A 17,487-nucleotide genomic window follows, 5' to 3' on the forward strand; every position below is an offset into this window, starting at 1 on the left:
TGGCTCATTTCTTCCCAAACTCTTCGTTAGAGGTGGATCCGTTTAGCCTTGTTAACCTGAGAGCACTCTATTGAGTGCTCGTTTATTGGGATCAAAGGCTTGGTGGGTTTGAGGAGGTCCGAATTTGATGCACTACAATTTATTGTATTATTGTTTCCAAAAGTTAGTCTAGGTTAGGTTCGCATCAAAGGTCCCTTATATTTTTGGAATAGGTCTGAGAATGGTTTCAGACAAGTTTATTTTAGCTTCTTTTTTTCTTTTTTTTTTGCTAGGCGCACGTGTCGAGGTTCATGCCTCAAGGCTCACATCTCTTGTATATAGGTTAATGTGTCTAGGTTTGTTAATCCTATTTCCTAAATGCCAAAGCAATAAAATAGAAATGCATTGTACCCACACACTCCCATAGATCAAGCTTAAGGTTTAGGCTTATCGATTAATATGTCCCGGGGCTTAAGGTTGTACCCGTATTCAGCTTTCCAAGGGAGGCCTTCGAACCACCACTATGTGTAGTAGCTAGCTCGAATGATAGCTTCCATTGCTTGTCATCATCAAACAATGTTGAGGCTTAACCAAGGATAAGTCCCTCTCACAGCAAGAAGCTATGAATGTGGAGAAGAAAGCCCTCAAACTCACACTCACTCTCTCACTCACACACAAGAGATAGAGGAAAGAAGAAGAAGTAAAAGTTCTCAATTCTCACACAAGGGAAGTGTTCATTCTCATTAGATGAGTTATCCTTTATACATACTTATTAAGTGGCCGAGCACTTGGGTAGAGGCGGCCATTGAGTAAATCTATCATCTAGTGTGTGCTAGACTACTAGTGTACATGTGAACTTGATGTCGACATTACACTTAGCTTCGTCATCCCTTGTTTACATCGTGTGTAGCTCATTAGAGCAGAAAAATCATGAGTTGTACATTAAGTGCAAAAAATCTCTTGGGCGGACAAAATTACAAAGTGATCCAAATTAATAAAACCTTTGATACCAATCACTCATAAATGCTTTGAAGAAAATCCAGTGGGGCCTGTCAAAGCTGTTTGCCTAGTTAACTGCCATAAATGGGGTTAATATCTCTCCCTGCTGCTTGATGTAGGTCCGTCCTCAGACCTATGCAATTACGTGCAAGTCAAGGGGTTGGTTTATGTGTTGATGTAGAGGAAGCTGTGAACATGGAAGTTTGTACATGTGTCGATGAAGCCTGTCACGAACCTTTGATGCAACTAGATTGGTTGCTTGTTGTAAATGTCAGCTTCCAAGGTATTGATAAATATGTGGAGTGTCTTTTGTTGGATGAGTTTTAGATGTTAAGTACCATGCAAATAAAGAGTGCCTAATGTATGCGTTTGAAAAATGCAAGAACCTATATGCTTCACAAAAAGAAAATGGAATGTTGTGCAAGTAGAGCATATTGATGGGTCAGGTGATAGGTCATACCCTTTGGCCAATGTTACCACCACCGCCAAGGTCCCCCTATGTACCTGAAGGGATTTTGCTGGCAAGGTTTCAAAGAAATATCTCTTTAAAAAAAAGGAATAATAATAACAATAATAATAAAATAGCAGTAAATTTGAGTGCATATATACAACGTGCCAGTGCATGACTCGATGTTGGACTATGCCTTTGACCGAAAAATCTCAGGTGACCCTTAACAAGGACTATGCTAATGGTTGGAAAGATCATTAATCGACAATAGATGTCTTTGTGTTTTTTTTTTGTTTTTTTGATTTTTTTTTAAAAAAGGAACGGACTATGCCCTCTACCCAACAAGATAGATGGTGACTCTGACTTCTATTTACAACTTTTACATGTACTCTACATTCAGTTTTAGAGAAAATGATTGGCAGATACTTGCCAATTAAGTTATATTTGCAACTCCAAAGAATATTGTGTTCTTCTGAATGCCTTGTATAGGGGGGCGAGAATTTTGTATCCACCATAGTCTTAAAATCACACAACATATGTATAGGTAAAAATCTGAGACAATGGAAGTAGAAAGCTTCTTGATTAGAGTTAGGCCCATCATTAAGATCATAAAGTAACTCCTTAGCTCCCCATTTTGTACCTTTGTGAGGCACATCTATGATGAGAGTGAGCAATAACTCTATGACCCTAATGGTAGCCATAAAAGCCCGATCTAGAATCTGCCTCCATGCATGATAACAAACCTTCAAATATTGGCGCATTTCCTAGATCGTTGTAAAGGTAGAGGGTTTGAACCTCAGATAATTAAAGATGTAGGGTGGATTCCTGTTCCTCTTATCAGCAAACTCTTTCCTTGACCATCATCTAGGATATGGCATATAACATGAATCAACCCTTAATCTACATGGGAGTGGAAATAAATATAGGCATATTGTTCTACCTGTAAGTACTTTTGCCACCATTCATGTTGTTCACCCTCCCATCCCTAATTCTTTTCACTGTATTTTGGGTGGTAAAGCATATCCACATCTTCCTTCTATTGGTGGATGATCTTCCTTCCATTTATAAAATGCATGCTCTATAAGAAATGCCACTATTTGCACATCCAATAGGTCAGCTAGATGAGGGTTCTTGAACTAAGTTTAATTCGCTATAGGCACCCATAAATATGTAGCCTTCCATCTATGCTTTTCTATGTGTTCTTTCATATGACCCATAGGTGGATAAGCTAAGTATGGCCTCGTTTCAATCATTTTGGTTTTGGGAGTTTGTACTCCAAGAAAGGGATCATAATGTGATTACATGTATTAATGCTTGAAAAAAAAACTGAGGCTGTAACCATGGATTCCCTTCTTTGATCACTTCCAAGTAGTCCTTATCTAGAAGCAACTCAAAGACATCCTTTCCTGCAAATATCAATTCAATACTGTCAATTGACATGGGAATGTACTTTGTACATGCATTGTTCAACTGGCACATATGTAGAAGTGTTGGGATCAACTGGTTGTTCCTCTTCCATAAATGCTTCCTCATCCCACCATTGGTCAGTGTCTAGAAAGTTATAATCCTGATGTTTCTCTCCTCTTGGCACATAAGGCACAATTTTTAAGCCACTTGTACACTGTGAAAGAGCTGGAGCTTCTATGTGATTTGAATTTGTAAATCATGGGGATAGGTTAATTTTTGTAACCTTTGTTCATTTTCTTGTAGGCTACTTACAAGATCCCAGAGGCCATGATATTTATTTTGTAGCTCATAGATTTCTTGTACTTGTGGATAATTGACCAAATCAACATAGACTCTTGTATCAACATTTGAAAGCATATTCTTTAAATAGTTGTGTATATTGTAGAGCAGTCTGATAAATCCCAAGGGATGGTAAAAAGAGTTATTTTTTCCTAGCAAGTGCTGGTAGACATTCCTCACTTCTTGCACATCATACACTTCTCACCACACACTATCTTCAATCCATGCCTAGCGGCTTTGAAAAGTGTATAATTCAGGAGGAGTTGACAATACTCGGTGGATCACTCTCATTCCATACCTGTGTGAACACTGGCCTAGGCTCTAAAATTAAGGACAAATGGATGCATAGGCAAGAGCAAATAATCTTTGACATCATGCATCCTATAATAACCAAAGAACAAACCAAATACTAGTGTAGGCACATCATAATATAATAGATATGACATTAAGGTCTGCATATTTTCTCGTGTCAAGTCTTGAAAATTTAAATGCAGGGTGACTATTGACACATTGAAGCAGCTTAGTAGCATTTTAACTGTTGTGTAAATGTTCGTGGGTGCCACTAGTGCTGACTGAAGGAAGTCATTGTCTATCAAGCCAATATCCCAGATACTGCAAGGCCTTTCTTCTTTGTTTCTTTCTATTGTGTATTCCAAGTTTCGTACCTCCTTAGCGGCCACTTGCTTCCTACTTTCCCAATTATCTCTTTCTTGATGAAAGATATTCTGAGTGCCTAGCATCTGTCGCTCCATGTGGGTGAAGAGAATTTGTATTTCAGTTCCCACCTTTTTGGTTTGAGTCTCAGAATCCTGAATTAGGGTCACAATGGTTGCTGTGGATTCCACATCAATAGCAGAGCTACTTTTAGGCTGGCCTTCAATCTCCAAAACAACTGATCCAATTCATATACTACCCATTAAACATTATGTGACCATTGTTTCCTTTCATCTGCTAAGTATGGTACCTGTACTTCTTTTTGAGGTGTATTTGCTTCTTTTTGGTCAGTAGGCTTGTCCTGACTGCTTGGTTGAATTTTAGGTGTGCTTTGGCCAAGAGTGGTTGAGAAGATAGACATGTTATAAGGATAGGTTAATTTATTTAGTTGCTTCTTCTTATCCTAATCCACATTTGGGTTTTCAGGCTTATCCTGGAAGGAATCATGAATACCTTCTGCTAACTCCATTTCTTCCTCCTCTTTCAATATGGGGTAGTTGAGGTGAATAAAATCAAATTCCCTTGAACCTTATGCTTCTAGATTTTCTAAGTGGGTGCGCAGTAGAAGATATAACTTCCATATCCCCCCCAAAGGTTGGTAAGATTTGCTATTTCTAATCTTTAGATAATTGTAACAATCCCTTGCCTCATAGAACCCATAGGTAGTTATCCAAGTTATGATATTAGCTATATAATCTCTGGGACAAGGAGAATCAAATGATAGATTTTTTGGCAGACCTAAGGGGATTATCTCTTCATCTTTTGTGAATTTTTGAGAATGCATCAAGACTCTCACCCATTCTTTGAAGTTAAGCACTATAGGATGAATGGGCACTAGATGTCTTTAGAATTTTCTAGCTCCAGGTCATTGTGAAAAATGGCTATTATTAATGTAGGTGCATTGTGTCTAAACATCCTTTGGACCATCCACTCTATATCCTTATGAAAAATGGCTATTATTAATGTAGGTGCATTGTGTCTAAACATCCTTTGGACCATCCACTCTATATCCTTAGAATTTTCTAGCTCCAGGTCATTGTGAAAAATGGCTATTATTAATGTAGGTGCATTGTGTCTAAACATCCTTTGGACCATCCAGTCTATATCCTTATGTATAAGGGCAGAATCAAAATCAATTTCTTTTTTAGTGAGGGATAGAAGAAGAGCTATTGTGAAAAAGGATTGGGTTTGTACATGGTTTCCAGGAGTGACTGCTAGTGTAGCTAATTGACTTGCATGATTTGCAATATTATCTTGGAGCATACCTTGGTCCTATTCTCTTGGGGAGGACTCTCCTTCATTGAGTTCTACTAGTCATAGCTGAGAGGACCCCAGCTCTTTGCTCTTTTCTTTCACTTTTTCTTTGAACCTGAAGCATTCCTTTTGTGCTCTCTCTAGTTGGGAAGAAAGTGCCTTCTGCTTCTCAATACTTCTTAGTACTACCTTCTTTTCTTCTTCTTGATTTTTTTGCAGATGTGTTATGAAGTCTTCTTTGGCTTCACGAAGTTGTCTGTCCATTTCATCCCAATGAGCAGTCATCCTCTGTGTGTTAAGTGATTCCTCATCTAACTTGGCTTCTGTCTCTCTGATTGCTTTTTTGAGAGATGCTTGTTGCCTCTTGGAGCTGTTTTCTTTCACTTTTCACACAGTTACTAGCTCCTTACTTGTTGCCTCTTTCTCTTTTTTCAAATTTGCATTTCTCCTTTCGAGTCGCTACTTATCTCCATTAAGCTTATTGCAATTTGTAGCCCATAATGTAGATGTTCTTTTTTCTTCTTCAAGATGTGCAAGGAGGTCAACTATGAGTTGATCTTGTTGTTTGGTCTCCTTTACCCTTGCCTCCAACTTGGTAATATGTTCCTCCTGCTATTACATGATTTTATCTTTGTTCTCTCCTTTGTTCTTGTAAAAGATTTCTGTAGTTTCCACTAAGGATTTCGTTAGCCTTAATAGTTTTTTTACCTGGATCCTCTTTGTAAAAGATTTCTTTTTTACAGAAATCTTTTATCTTTGTAAAAGATTTCTGTAGTTTCCACTAAGGATTTCGTTAGCCTTAATAGTTTTTTTACCTGGATCCTCTTGTGAATCCTCTCTTACCAGTCCCAGTAGAGTTACTACCTGTTCCTGAATCTTATCAACCTCAGGATCTTCACTATTTTCACTAGCCCTTAGCCTCTTCCAAGGTCTTGTAGAGGTTTCTGCTTCTTTAACTCATCAGGTGTCAGGCCTTCTTGGGTCCTCTGCTCCTCCACTTTGTGGACTTTCTAAGATAGTTGTATTTTCTTCCACTTGTTTGCCTTTTTCTTTTTCCATTGCAGCTTCTGTTCCTTTGTCCTGTTGTAGAGTTTCCTTAGAAAGTTCTCCAACTCAGCTTTCTTCATGTGTTGGATATTCTATTATGGGAGTTGGTATAATCTGCAGATCCCTTTCAGCAAGTGCCTTTGTTGCTCCAAAGATAAAAATCTTATGTAGTAAGAATGAATTGGCTATTGTATTCTTGTGTTCTTTGTAGTAAGCTTGTAAATCCTTGTGAATTTGAAAACCCTAGTCATCTTCTTTTCCAGCTACCAACATGTATAGTAGTCTTCGGTTGATTCTATTGTATCTGTTTGTGTACTTAACCTGCAAAATCATGAATAGAGCTTGGCTTGCTTTTATAAGCACTGGATCTGTGATGATATTAAAATGTACCCTTGTATTTGACCTTTGCTAATTTCTTAAGTACCTGCTTAAATCCAAGATTTCCATGTGAGTTTTGTGTATCAAGGTGAGGCAAGCAATTGGAGGGCTTCTAAGATAAGTTCTCTATCAATGGCCACCTCCATTGTGTGACCTCCCAATTCCACTATCCCCATATCCCCATATTTAAATCTACATCAGGTGTACTAAGGAATTTCAAAATCTGAATAGGATCATAATCTTCTGACTAGGAGATTGCTAAATGACCAAGTCCTATGGCTTGTAGCTTCTCTTGTACCTCAGGCTCTTGTAGAATTGAGTAGCATACAGGTGAATGGTACATAAATACTCATTTTTGCTACTAGTCATGACCGTATTTCATTAGTTGTACCTCAGGCTCTTGTAGAATTGAGCAGCATACAGGTGAATGGTACATAAATACTCATTTTTGCTACTAGTCATGACCGTATTTCATTAGTTGCACCTAGACTCTCTCTCCATTTTCACCCACATCACCTAGCCAAGTTTTTAAGTAGTTGTGGTTAATAGCCCATCCTTCAGAATCCAAGGTAGATGGATTAGGAATTTCTTACCTCCTCTTCTTCATAGTTGCTTTTGAGCTTGCCGCAAATCTTTCATGAGTCCTGATAGACATGATTTCTACACTCACTAGTTTATGTTAGCAATTTGCTTCTTTCAATCTTAGTGAGAAAGTATTGATTAATGATATGCAACCCATAAAGTGTCTTCTACTCCAAAACCCACATAACTCAGACAGGGATTCAATATAAAATTTGAAAATTTTTCCACTTTCATGGTGAGTTCTTATGGCCCTTTTCCCTTTTGATTGAAGGTAGTCAAAAATATTGGGAGCTGGAGACTCACAAGATACCCCTCCCCCTGTCTAAACGTTTCACACTCTTTCACGAGACGAGTGTGGAAGCAGATTAGTAATAAAGAGTTGAGGTTGGGTTTTGAAAATAAATTGATATGGGAACAAGGATAGTTCAAGAGTAGGAAGTAGTCAAAAATGTACTTGTTTACCGGCCAAGGTCAAAGGTAATTTGGTCCAAAAAATGTCACTGGCTAAAAATAGACAGCCAAATTTTTTGCTGCAAAAACGTGAGATCATTGGTTTTGGAGAGGATGTTCCAAATTATGTAAGAGTTTCCCATTAGTAGGACTAGAAACTAATCAGTTGGAAGAAATTAGTCAAATTGTCCAATATTGGCCAAAAAATTACTATCCTGGTGGTGGTGGCTACCTAGTGTAGGGTATAGCAGATGGCTGTCAATGGGTATGAGATTTGGTAGGCTTGTGGAGGGTACCAAGACTTACTTAAAAGTGATTACACTTTGTGAGCATCCCTCATCATTTGTGTTATGCAGCTATACGCTCGAATTTATGAAAAATAGCTAGATTTAGCATAAATTGCTAAAAATAGTCAGTGGAATGGTCTCAGATTGGGACAAGGTTTTGCATGCTTGTGCAGAACATGATTACGTACTGTCATTCCAAATCTAAATTCATCCCGATCATGCATCGCTGAAAATTTTAAATTGTAGTGAATTTACAGGCTTTGTTGAAATTTGAAAAATTTCAGTAGAACCTTCCCATATTTGCTATACATCATAATTTTGATTGACATATGTAAAATTAAAATATATGAATTGCATAGATAGAATATTTAATGGCCAATCATGAATTTGAAATCAAAAAGCAGTAATTAATGCAATTCAACTTTTTTTTGGCTAAAAAATATATATATTTTTTGATAGAAATTTACAAAAAATAGCAAATCAAAGCCAACAACAAATTGAAATGCATAAGAGAGGTTGAAAATATGCTTAGAATTGATATTTAATTTAGGTTTGGGTTTAGCCCAAATGCTTTGATGGAAACCAAGTGAAAAAATCAATTTTATGAGTAAAATATGCAAAAGAGAGCTTAAATCTGGCTAGCTAACTTATTGGGTCCGTAGTTTGATGCTAATTAGCAAGTAATTATGCAATTTGAAAGTGAGGAGAGTGAAGTAGAAAATTGATTTGCTTTATGCAATCTTCAAGTTGAAAATCTTCAAAAATCATAGTATACATGCATGCATAGTGTGTCGACATGCTACGAGCATTCGGGGCTGACAGTAGAGTGTAGAATTCTAGTGTTTGAGGGTAAAAAGTATGCAAAGATGAATAGGTAGCATGAATGGAAGTAGTCGACTGCTTTAGGCCCGTTTATTGAGCAATTTGTGATAATAAACCCAACCCACTTGCATAAATAGTTTTTTATGGCCAAAAATTAAGTAAAATAGCTAAAATTACTGAAAATTAGCCAAAATAGCCCAAAAATCACCAAAATGGGAAATAAAAGGAGGCCGAACATTAATTACCATGATTAATCCCAAAAATGGGTAATTAAATACCAAATTGAGCTTACAGCCTTGTAAAGCGGGTCCTATCTCCAATGGTCAAAATTTGATGAGATTTGGTAGGATTATTAGTCATGTTGAATTGTTTCGTGATAAATTTTTTTGTATCCATCCGACTCCATTAGCAACTTCAATTTACTAGGTGTAAACATGTTCAGGTCGTGGTTGCAGATTTTATCCAGTGTGTTTGGGTAGTGTTTGAGCAACTTTAAGAATGCTTTAATTTTTTCTCTTGGCATGTGAGATATTGTGTATTTTTAGGTTGTTGTATGGCCAGCCCTCATAAAATTTTGTACAGTCATCTGTGTGCTGAGTGTGAACAAGGTTTTTTCTTTCGGGGTAGTATTCTTTGTTATCTTCCAAAGCAGACATGGTTTCATTGAATTACTATTTATAGCAATCTTTGCTCGTCAAAATAGGTGAAGATTTGATACAAGGTAACTACAGGATGTCCAGAATACTGTTGTTAGGCCACATACCAAACTAACTTCATCTACGTCATCAAATTAGCAAGCATGGACATCTGATGAGATATCTTTAATGGGAAGCCCAACTTAGTTGCTAGAAGGGTTGTAGTTGTGACCGTTGATGGTAGGAGATGATGAGGGGTACAAGCGTTAGCTCGGGTCGGTTGGGATGCGTTATGAATACGCGGGCGGTGAGTCGTGTTAATGTAGCGTAGCTACCCACGTCTTGGATGTGTCCACTGCACTACCTGCAGCACTATAAATGGACATAGTTGGCACAAGCTAAGGCATCCAATGCTTGTGAGCATATATTATCTATACTCTCAGTACACCTTGATCCAGAGTCTGTCTAGATCGCCATCTAAGCTCTACACGAGTGCATGGGTGGACATCACCATCATATTGTACCTATCTCTTGTTTGGTATGATAAGAATTTTAAAATTCTCTCCATTCTCTCTATTGCATTGTCTAGTGTACTTTCCCTTGCTGTATCTTTTTTTGATGTGCCATATTCTTACATACTAATGGCATATCATTAGTCATATATATAGTGCTTACTCCAAAGTTTACTCCAAAGGGAAGCATCATGCTCATGGTATGATCCTTCTAGTTAGGGTTACATCTATACTTGGCCATGCAAGTTCAAGTTATTAATACATTGAGGCATTTTGAATTATAACCATTAAAGAAACTTATAACAGGATTTGCTTCCTTAAGTTTGGTTTTCCTATTCTTTCCCATGTTTTATTAGATAGAAGGTTTTTATTAGCTCCTAAATCTAAAAGACCCAGGGCTAGGAAAAACTTTCTTCTTTGCATTGAAAAACCTAACCAAAGGCGGCCAAGAGTAACATACTCATCATCATCATCTGGATTGTGCATCAAGCACACAACTTTATTTATATATGTTGTGTTTCTTTTTTGTTTTTTCGGCTTGGGCCTTGCCTTTTAGCTAGGCTAGTCTTATATTTTCTTTTCCAAAATGTTTCTTTTGCTGAGCTTTATGCATTTCATTCAACATGGATTCAGTCTCATAATTTATGCAATTTTCTTCCATACATAAAGGAATCAAAGGGGGTTCCATCCAAGATTTCCAGTCTCACTGATCTAGAGATTGTAAATTCAAAAATTCGGAAAGGTCCCATACCCATCCATTTCAATGTTTGTTTGTTCTTTTTGATTGCATACATAAGTACAAGATCTCCTTCCTTAAATTCACGTTTAACCAACTGTTTGTCAAACTAAGTCTTTCGACGTAGTTTCTTAACATAGTGGCCATATGTTGCTCTTAGCATGGTTTCATCTAGCTGCTCTAATTGGAACAATCTATTTTGTAATTCATGCCCTTCAAGATTTTTAGCAAGTTCTACCCTTAAAGATGGAATTATGAACTACATAGGCATGATTGTTTCCAAGCCATATACCAAGTGAAATGGTGTCATGCCAATGGCTATTTTGTAAGCTGTTTGATAAGCCCAAAGTGTAGCCGAAAGTTTCTATTCCCAATCGTGGAACAGATTCAGTCTCTAGTACACATCATCGAAGAATATCATCTTTGCCTAGCCAACAAAGTTATCCAGAGATCAATTGAAAAGGTGCTGCTAATCGTATCAATTTTTTGACTTTATCTTTGGGCATAGCCTTGTCTACAAGTAAACCGTTGGTCAAGAAGTTTACTATATCAATGCTTCACTCAAGAATTATATCCACTTAGAATAAGGGAGCATCAGGGAGATCATCATATATCCCTGTAGGAGGTTCTCCATTTGTAATTATGGATAAATGATTAGCATGCACATGTGTGGATCCCTTATGTAATGTAATCGTCGTAAAGTCAAACGCTATCAACATGAGTAACCATCTTGTAATGTGTCCTATAGCACATGGTTTATTTACCAAGTAAAGAAGAGCTTGGTGGTTAACAAAGAACACAAATTTGTTTGCCAACAAAAAGTGTCGTAATAATAACTTTTTTACTACATAGACCATGGCCAGTCCTTCCCTCTCAATAGTTGTGTAATTTTTCTTAGCATCATTGAGTTGTCTATACTAGCAAAACTGATAGGAAAATCCATATTATGTTCTCTAGGTTGAGCTAATATACATCCAATAGCAAATGCAGAGGCATCGATGTACACATGGAAGATTACATCCCATTTTGGTGCTCTTAGTATGGGAGCCAATGTCAATGCCTTTTTGAGTTTATCATATGATTCTTGACATTCCTCTATCCATACAAATATAATCAAAATTTTGTACAAAGGTCTTTTAATTTCCACATACATGAAGATAAATCTTCTGTAATAGTCGACGTGACCCATGAACCTTTGCACTCCCTTGGGATTTATTGGTGGAGGTAATTTCAGGATCACTTTGATTTTACCATCATCTGTGTAAATACCATTTTTAGAGACACTGTGTCCCAAGATTATTCTATGCTTTACCATGAATTAGCATTTCTTTGGATTCATATAGGTTCTATAGAGTCTACATCTAAGAAACACCTTCCTTAAGCAGCTTAAGTGTTCCTTCCAAAGTGATGTTACAGCCAGATCATCCATAAAGATTTCAAGAAATTCTCTTAGATAGCTGTACACATTAGCCTTTAGAAGATTGTAGGAGCATTAGTAAAAACAAAAGTCATAACCTTGTAAGCAAAAGTGTCTCATTCAGTAATAAATGAAAGCTGTCTTATGTTGATCCAAAGGATCAATTTGAACTTGATTGTAGCCTGAGAAACCATCCAGAAAGCTATAAGCCTCCTTTCTAGCCACCCTATAATACATGTTTAGTAAATAGCAAAGGATAATGGTCCTTAACTGTGGCTACATTGACTTTCTTTAGGTCAACACACACTCTAAGTTTTCCATTCTTCTTTGGCACAACCACAATTGGTGAAACCCATTCAGTGTGTTCAATTTCATAAATGAACTCAGCCTTGATGAGCTTTTCAAGTTCCTCTCGAACTAATTTTGCGTAATTAGGATTCATAGGACAAGATCATTGCCTTACTGGTTGGGCATCATCCATAATAGGAATAGTGTGCTTACAAACTTTAGGTGACACTCCTTTCATATCTATGTATTTTCAGACAAACACATCTTGGAATTCCTTCAAAAGATCAATAAGATCCTTCTCCTCCTCTTCTATTAGGTCTGTAACAATGTAAACTGAATTAGGCTCTTCACCAGGTTCAGCAGCAAGATCAACTTGTTTGACCTCAATAGGTCATTCATATGAGGGTATTGCACTTTCTTCCTTGGTTCTCGTAACCTTTTCACCATAAACAATGCGCTCTCCTATGTTAGAGTTTCTTAAATACTCAAGGATTTTAGACACATCTTCTTTAAGATATTCCTCTTCTCAAGTTTTTTGTTTTGCTTCTTTTTTAGCTTCTTTCAGAAGCTTATTCTTCTTCTTTTTGGCACTTTGAGTCATCTTTTCAGAGGAGATCTCTTCTAAAGATGTTTCAATTTGATCATTGGCTCCTCTAACTGTCAAAGGTTTGAATAGGAGTGATTTGATTCAAATCTTCTCCAAGACTTCGAACTAACTTATCATAGGATTGCACAACGCCCACATATTGTAAGAAATGATTCTCACTTTCAAGATTAGGATGGGGGATTGGCCTAATCCTCAAAGGTTTGTTCCTAATTTTACCCAGTTTCTTTTTAATTTTTTATAAAGGATATCTTTGCAATCACTTCCACTTGAAGCTTCATTGCTAGATATTTCCTTTATCGATACAGGATTCTAAACAGATTAGCTTCCATGTTATCATCCTTCCAGAATTTGGTTCCAATTTTTTGGGGTACTACATCCATAGTTGCCAATAATTGCATCCAATTTTCACAGTATGTTGGATATAGAATAGACGCTATCTCATGGTAATGTTTATTGATTTTTGTGCAATTCGATTAAGATTAATGTCTAGATCTCCATTTATAACATGTGCTTTTTTAGCATAAATTTTCTTCTCGAGATACTTAATATTTTCCTTGCACATAAGACATACATTAGTTAACAGTGGATTCCCTTGAATGGGAAGTAGTATCAGAATCCAGATCTATTGGAGACCTAGTGACTGGGTGAGCACTGTGATTAACCAAATTGACTTTGATCAATTGCTCTTCTTTTTGAAGATAAATGTTATTAGTTCCCTAGTCATGAATCATCAACAACTGTCTCATGAATGGCCTTCCTAAAATAACATCATAGTTAGTTGGCCTTGGAAAATCCATGATACAAAAGTATGCTCAAAAGTTATGCCACATGTTTCCATGCACTTCCGATTGACCTTGCCAAATGGCTGTTTGAGAGAACCATCCCCCATTTTAACTAACACTTTAGTGGGCTTGAGTTTTGGCTTTCCCCACTTCTCTCACCATGTCTTAGTGGCTATGCTCACCCTAGCTCTGCCATCAAGTATGGCTTGAATTTTGTATCCCTTATATGAGATCAAAATTGTAGCATTCATGTCTTCGCTTTCATAATATTGGTATTATCCTAATTTATTAATAGGAACTTCAGGAAGACTTACTTCTCAATTTGAATCCGAATTTTCATTGTCCTCATCATCAGTCTCGTCTATCTTTGCCCTAATGCATCCACTTAGCCATTTTTGTACATCATTCCACATGGCAGTGGAAGAGTTGGCCTAAAGGAATAGTGATTGGAGTAGACAAAATTGTTTGTAACAATTCTACATTCCTTGGGTGATCATTTTGTTTTTGGACAAAGTTGCCTTTAGGAAAACGTATACACCTTGGAGTAAAAAGGCAATTATTAGATTTCCTTTCTGTTTCCTAACCTTCACTTCCAAGATACTGAGGAAGAGTTCCCAAAAGGGAATCAAGGTCAATTCCATATTTCCAAGATCCTAGAAGAGAGTTTGCATCAATGATTGAAGGCACCTTAGATCTTTGAGGAGATTTAGGAATTGTATGTTGCCAAAGATCCTGGAGATCTTGGTTAGGTTGTTGTTCAAGGAAATCCAAAGGAAGGGATTATTGCTCCTCTTGATGAGTTATGTATGTGGGTTTACATGGAAGATTCATTTTCCTTCATTAGATGTTCATTCTCATCATTCTCGCTTCTTTCTAAGTCTTGATTTATCTAGACTCGGAGTCTGGCACCATCAAGACTTCATCATCCATCTCTGGTATTACCGAGAGTGGTGTGGGGGGACAAGATTGGGGTGTCTTCACTGGTCCAAACATAGTCTCTAACTCCAATTGAGTTTGTTTAACCAAATTTGTTGCTGCCTTAAGGAATTCTTTTTCTTCCATAGGGTTGGGATATTGTATCAAAATTTTAGGTAGTTTTTTGTAAATTTTGTTCTAGACTACCATCAATGACTTTTTTGGTATAGTTTAAAGTTTCATCGGCAGAGATAGAAGGAGACGATTTGAAGAAGATGATTTAAATCCATCTTGGATTTAAACTTTATCCTTGTCGACTAGGATACTCTTCTTCTTGCTATGTTTCCTTCTCTTTTTTTGCATTTTTACTGGAAGTTATATCAATTTTAGTTGCTTCCTTTTCTAGGGCTTGCTTGGCTTGAGCTCTTGTCAGTACTATATTGACCAAGGTTTTCTTTCCTTTCCCAAAGAACTCCCAGCATGTTTAAAACTGTTGTCGGTCCAGGAGGACCACTACTAGAAGGTTGGGTGATATGGTAAGGGAAATCTTTGAGTAGATTCTCTATACCACAATCACTGCACCATCTATCCAAAGGAACATGATTTGTTGGTAGCTCGGCTATCCTTGTAGACTTTATTCGGATATTCTGCTTTTATGTGAGAACCACCACATGCATAACAAGAGAGCGGGGCTTGTCTAGTCATAATATTTATGTCTCTTCCTCATGTTAATGTTGCTATATTCATAAAAGATGTATATTCATTAGATGCAACCATAGTGAAGCCCGAGGGGGTTAAAAAATATTCAAGAGTCTTAACATTTTCCCCAGGTAATTCATAAGCAACTTCAGGCACTAAAGTCTTAGAGGTTATTTCATCTTTTGCTCCCACTTGGTGAATAGGAGTTACTCTTGGTGGAGTTGGTTGAGGAGGAAATACAGGTGGAGGCATTTCAGTAGGTCTAATATTACTCCCCATGACATTTATGTTATGGTTAACTACTAGTGGTGTCAGTAAAGCAAGTGGTCTATGAGGAGCAAGTAATGCCAAGGTTCGCATTTGTTGGGTTAGCTTTGAGTGCCGAATTAAATCTATAGCATCGGCTAGTATCATGATTACCCATATGAGCATAGTAGCAACACCATAGATTCAGCCTTGGTTTTAAGTTAAGGACATTCCATTGTAGTATGATTGGATTTGCAATACAAACACCAAACCATGTCCTACCATGTCCCTCTTAGGATAGAGGTGAGGATTGCTTGCCTCTTTTAGAATGATCTTAAATTCATCTTTTAATTGCTTTAGAAGTTTTCCAATTAAATCAGGGTCCTCTTTTCTTTGATCATTCTTGTGTCGGCATGATCTATCACTTCTTGATCCCATTTTGAATGATGCTTCAGAGCCATGAATTTCTTTGGGTGGTCCCATAAAGTTATCATTGTAATCAATGGCATCCAATGCACACTCATCATTGAAGGTTCTATGCCTTTGTGCATACAACATATCATGCAATCTTTAATTTTGTAAATCTTCTAAGAAGAGTGAGATCAATCATACCTGGCTAGGTTTCTCTTTAGGTTCACACCTATTTATAAAGATACTTAGCTCTGTTGATATATTCTCGAATCGTCTCTTCTTATTTTTGTTTAATAGTATTGAGTTCGTTCACCGAGCTCCACTTGGGACCAGTCGGTATAAGCAATAAAAAAGGATTGCTTCAAATCTTTATAAGTTGCTTTTCCCTCTGGTTCTAAAGTTTAGAACCATCTGGTAGCCTCATGCTCTAGGGTGAATCCAAATGCTCCGATCCTTCTGGGATCGTCATTAACATCCAAAGCTTCATAGACTTGCTCAAAGGTTTCTAAATGACCATGGCCATCCCCAATCCCACTGAATTTGTGCATAGCCTTACATACACTCCAGACTCTAGAGTTTCATCTATCATGTTCCCTTTCATGAGGTCTATGTGGCAAAGTTGTCATAGGACCTGGAGGTTCTTTAGCAGCAACTTCTCTTGCAATAGCTTTTTCCATCCTTATGACATCCTTAATAAAAATTAATTTTAATGAAATTAACACTTTTGGAATAAAAATAAATTCCCTTATGCATCTTTCTATGCATAAAATCAAAATTAATGAGAATAACTCTTTTGAAATAAAAATAAATTCCCTTATGCATCTTTCTATGCATAAAATCAAAATTAATGAGAATAACTCTTTTGAATTAAAAATAAATTCCCTTATGCATCTTTCTATGCATAAAATCAAAATTAATGAGAATAATTCTTTTGAATTAAAAATAAATTCCCTTATGCATCTTTCTATGCATAAAATCAAAATTAATGAGAATAACTCTTTTGAAATAAAAATAAATTCCCTTATGCATCTTTCTATGCATAAAATCAAAATTAATGAGAATAACTCTTTTGAAATACTAGAGGTTTTACTAGAATTGGTCTATCTAGTGGTGGAGGAACATAAGTCCTCACTGCTACACCACTCCCACTTGGCACTGTGTGCACTCATGGTGGGTGAGTGTAGGTGGGTACAGGATGACGTAATCCTACATCTGGATCTAGACCTACTGTTTCATTTATTAGTCCAATTGAGGTAGTAGCTGATGGATGAGAAAAAGGATGTTCACCCAAAGAAACAGGTGGAACCACAATATTGATATAGTCATAAGGCATAGGGCCTATACGTTTCGCCCCATAAGTTTTTGCTAAAGAATTTAGAACTACAAAGTCATAGGGTGGGAAAGGAGTAGTGGGAAGGATTCTTTCATCATGGTTGCTATGGAAAATAAACTCTAGAAATCCACTTGAAGCTCCAATTTCCCAGCTCCTCTTGAGAGTACTTCATCCTCCCCAACCTTTGCATTTACCTCATT

This window comes from Cibotium barometz, chromosome 44 (genome assembly GCF_041138505.1).
Source record: "Cibotium barometz isolate CiBa-2024 chromosome 44, ASM4113850v1, whole genome shotgun sequence".
NCBI classification, from domain to species: domain Eukaryota; kingdom Viridiplantae; phylum Streptophyta; class Polypodiopsida; order Cyatheales; family Cibotiaceae; genus Cibotium; species Cibotium barometz.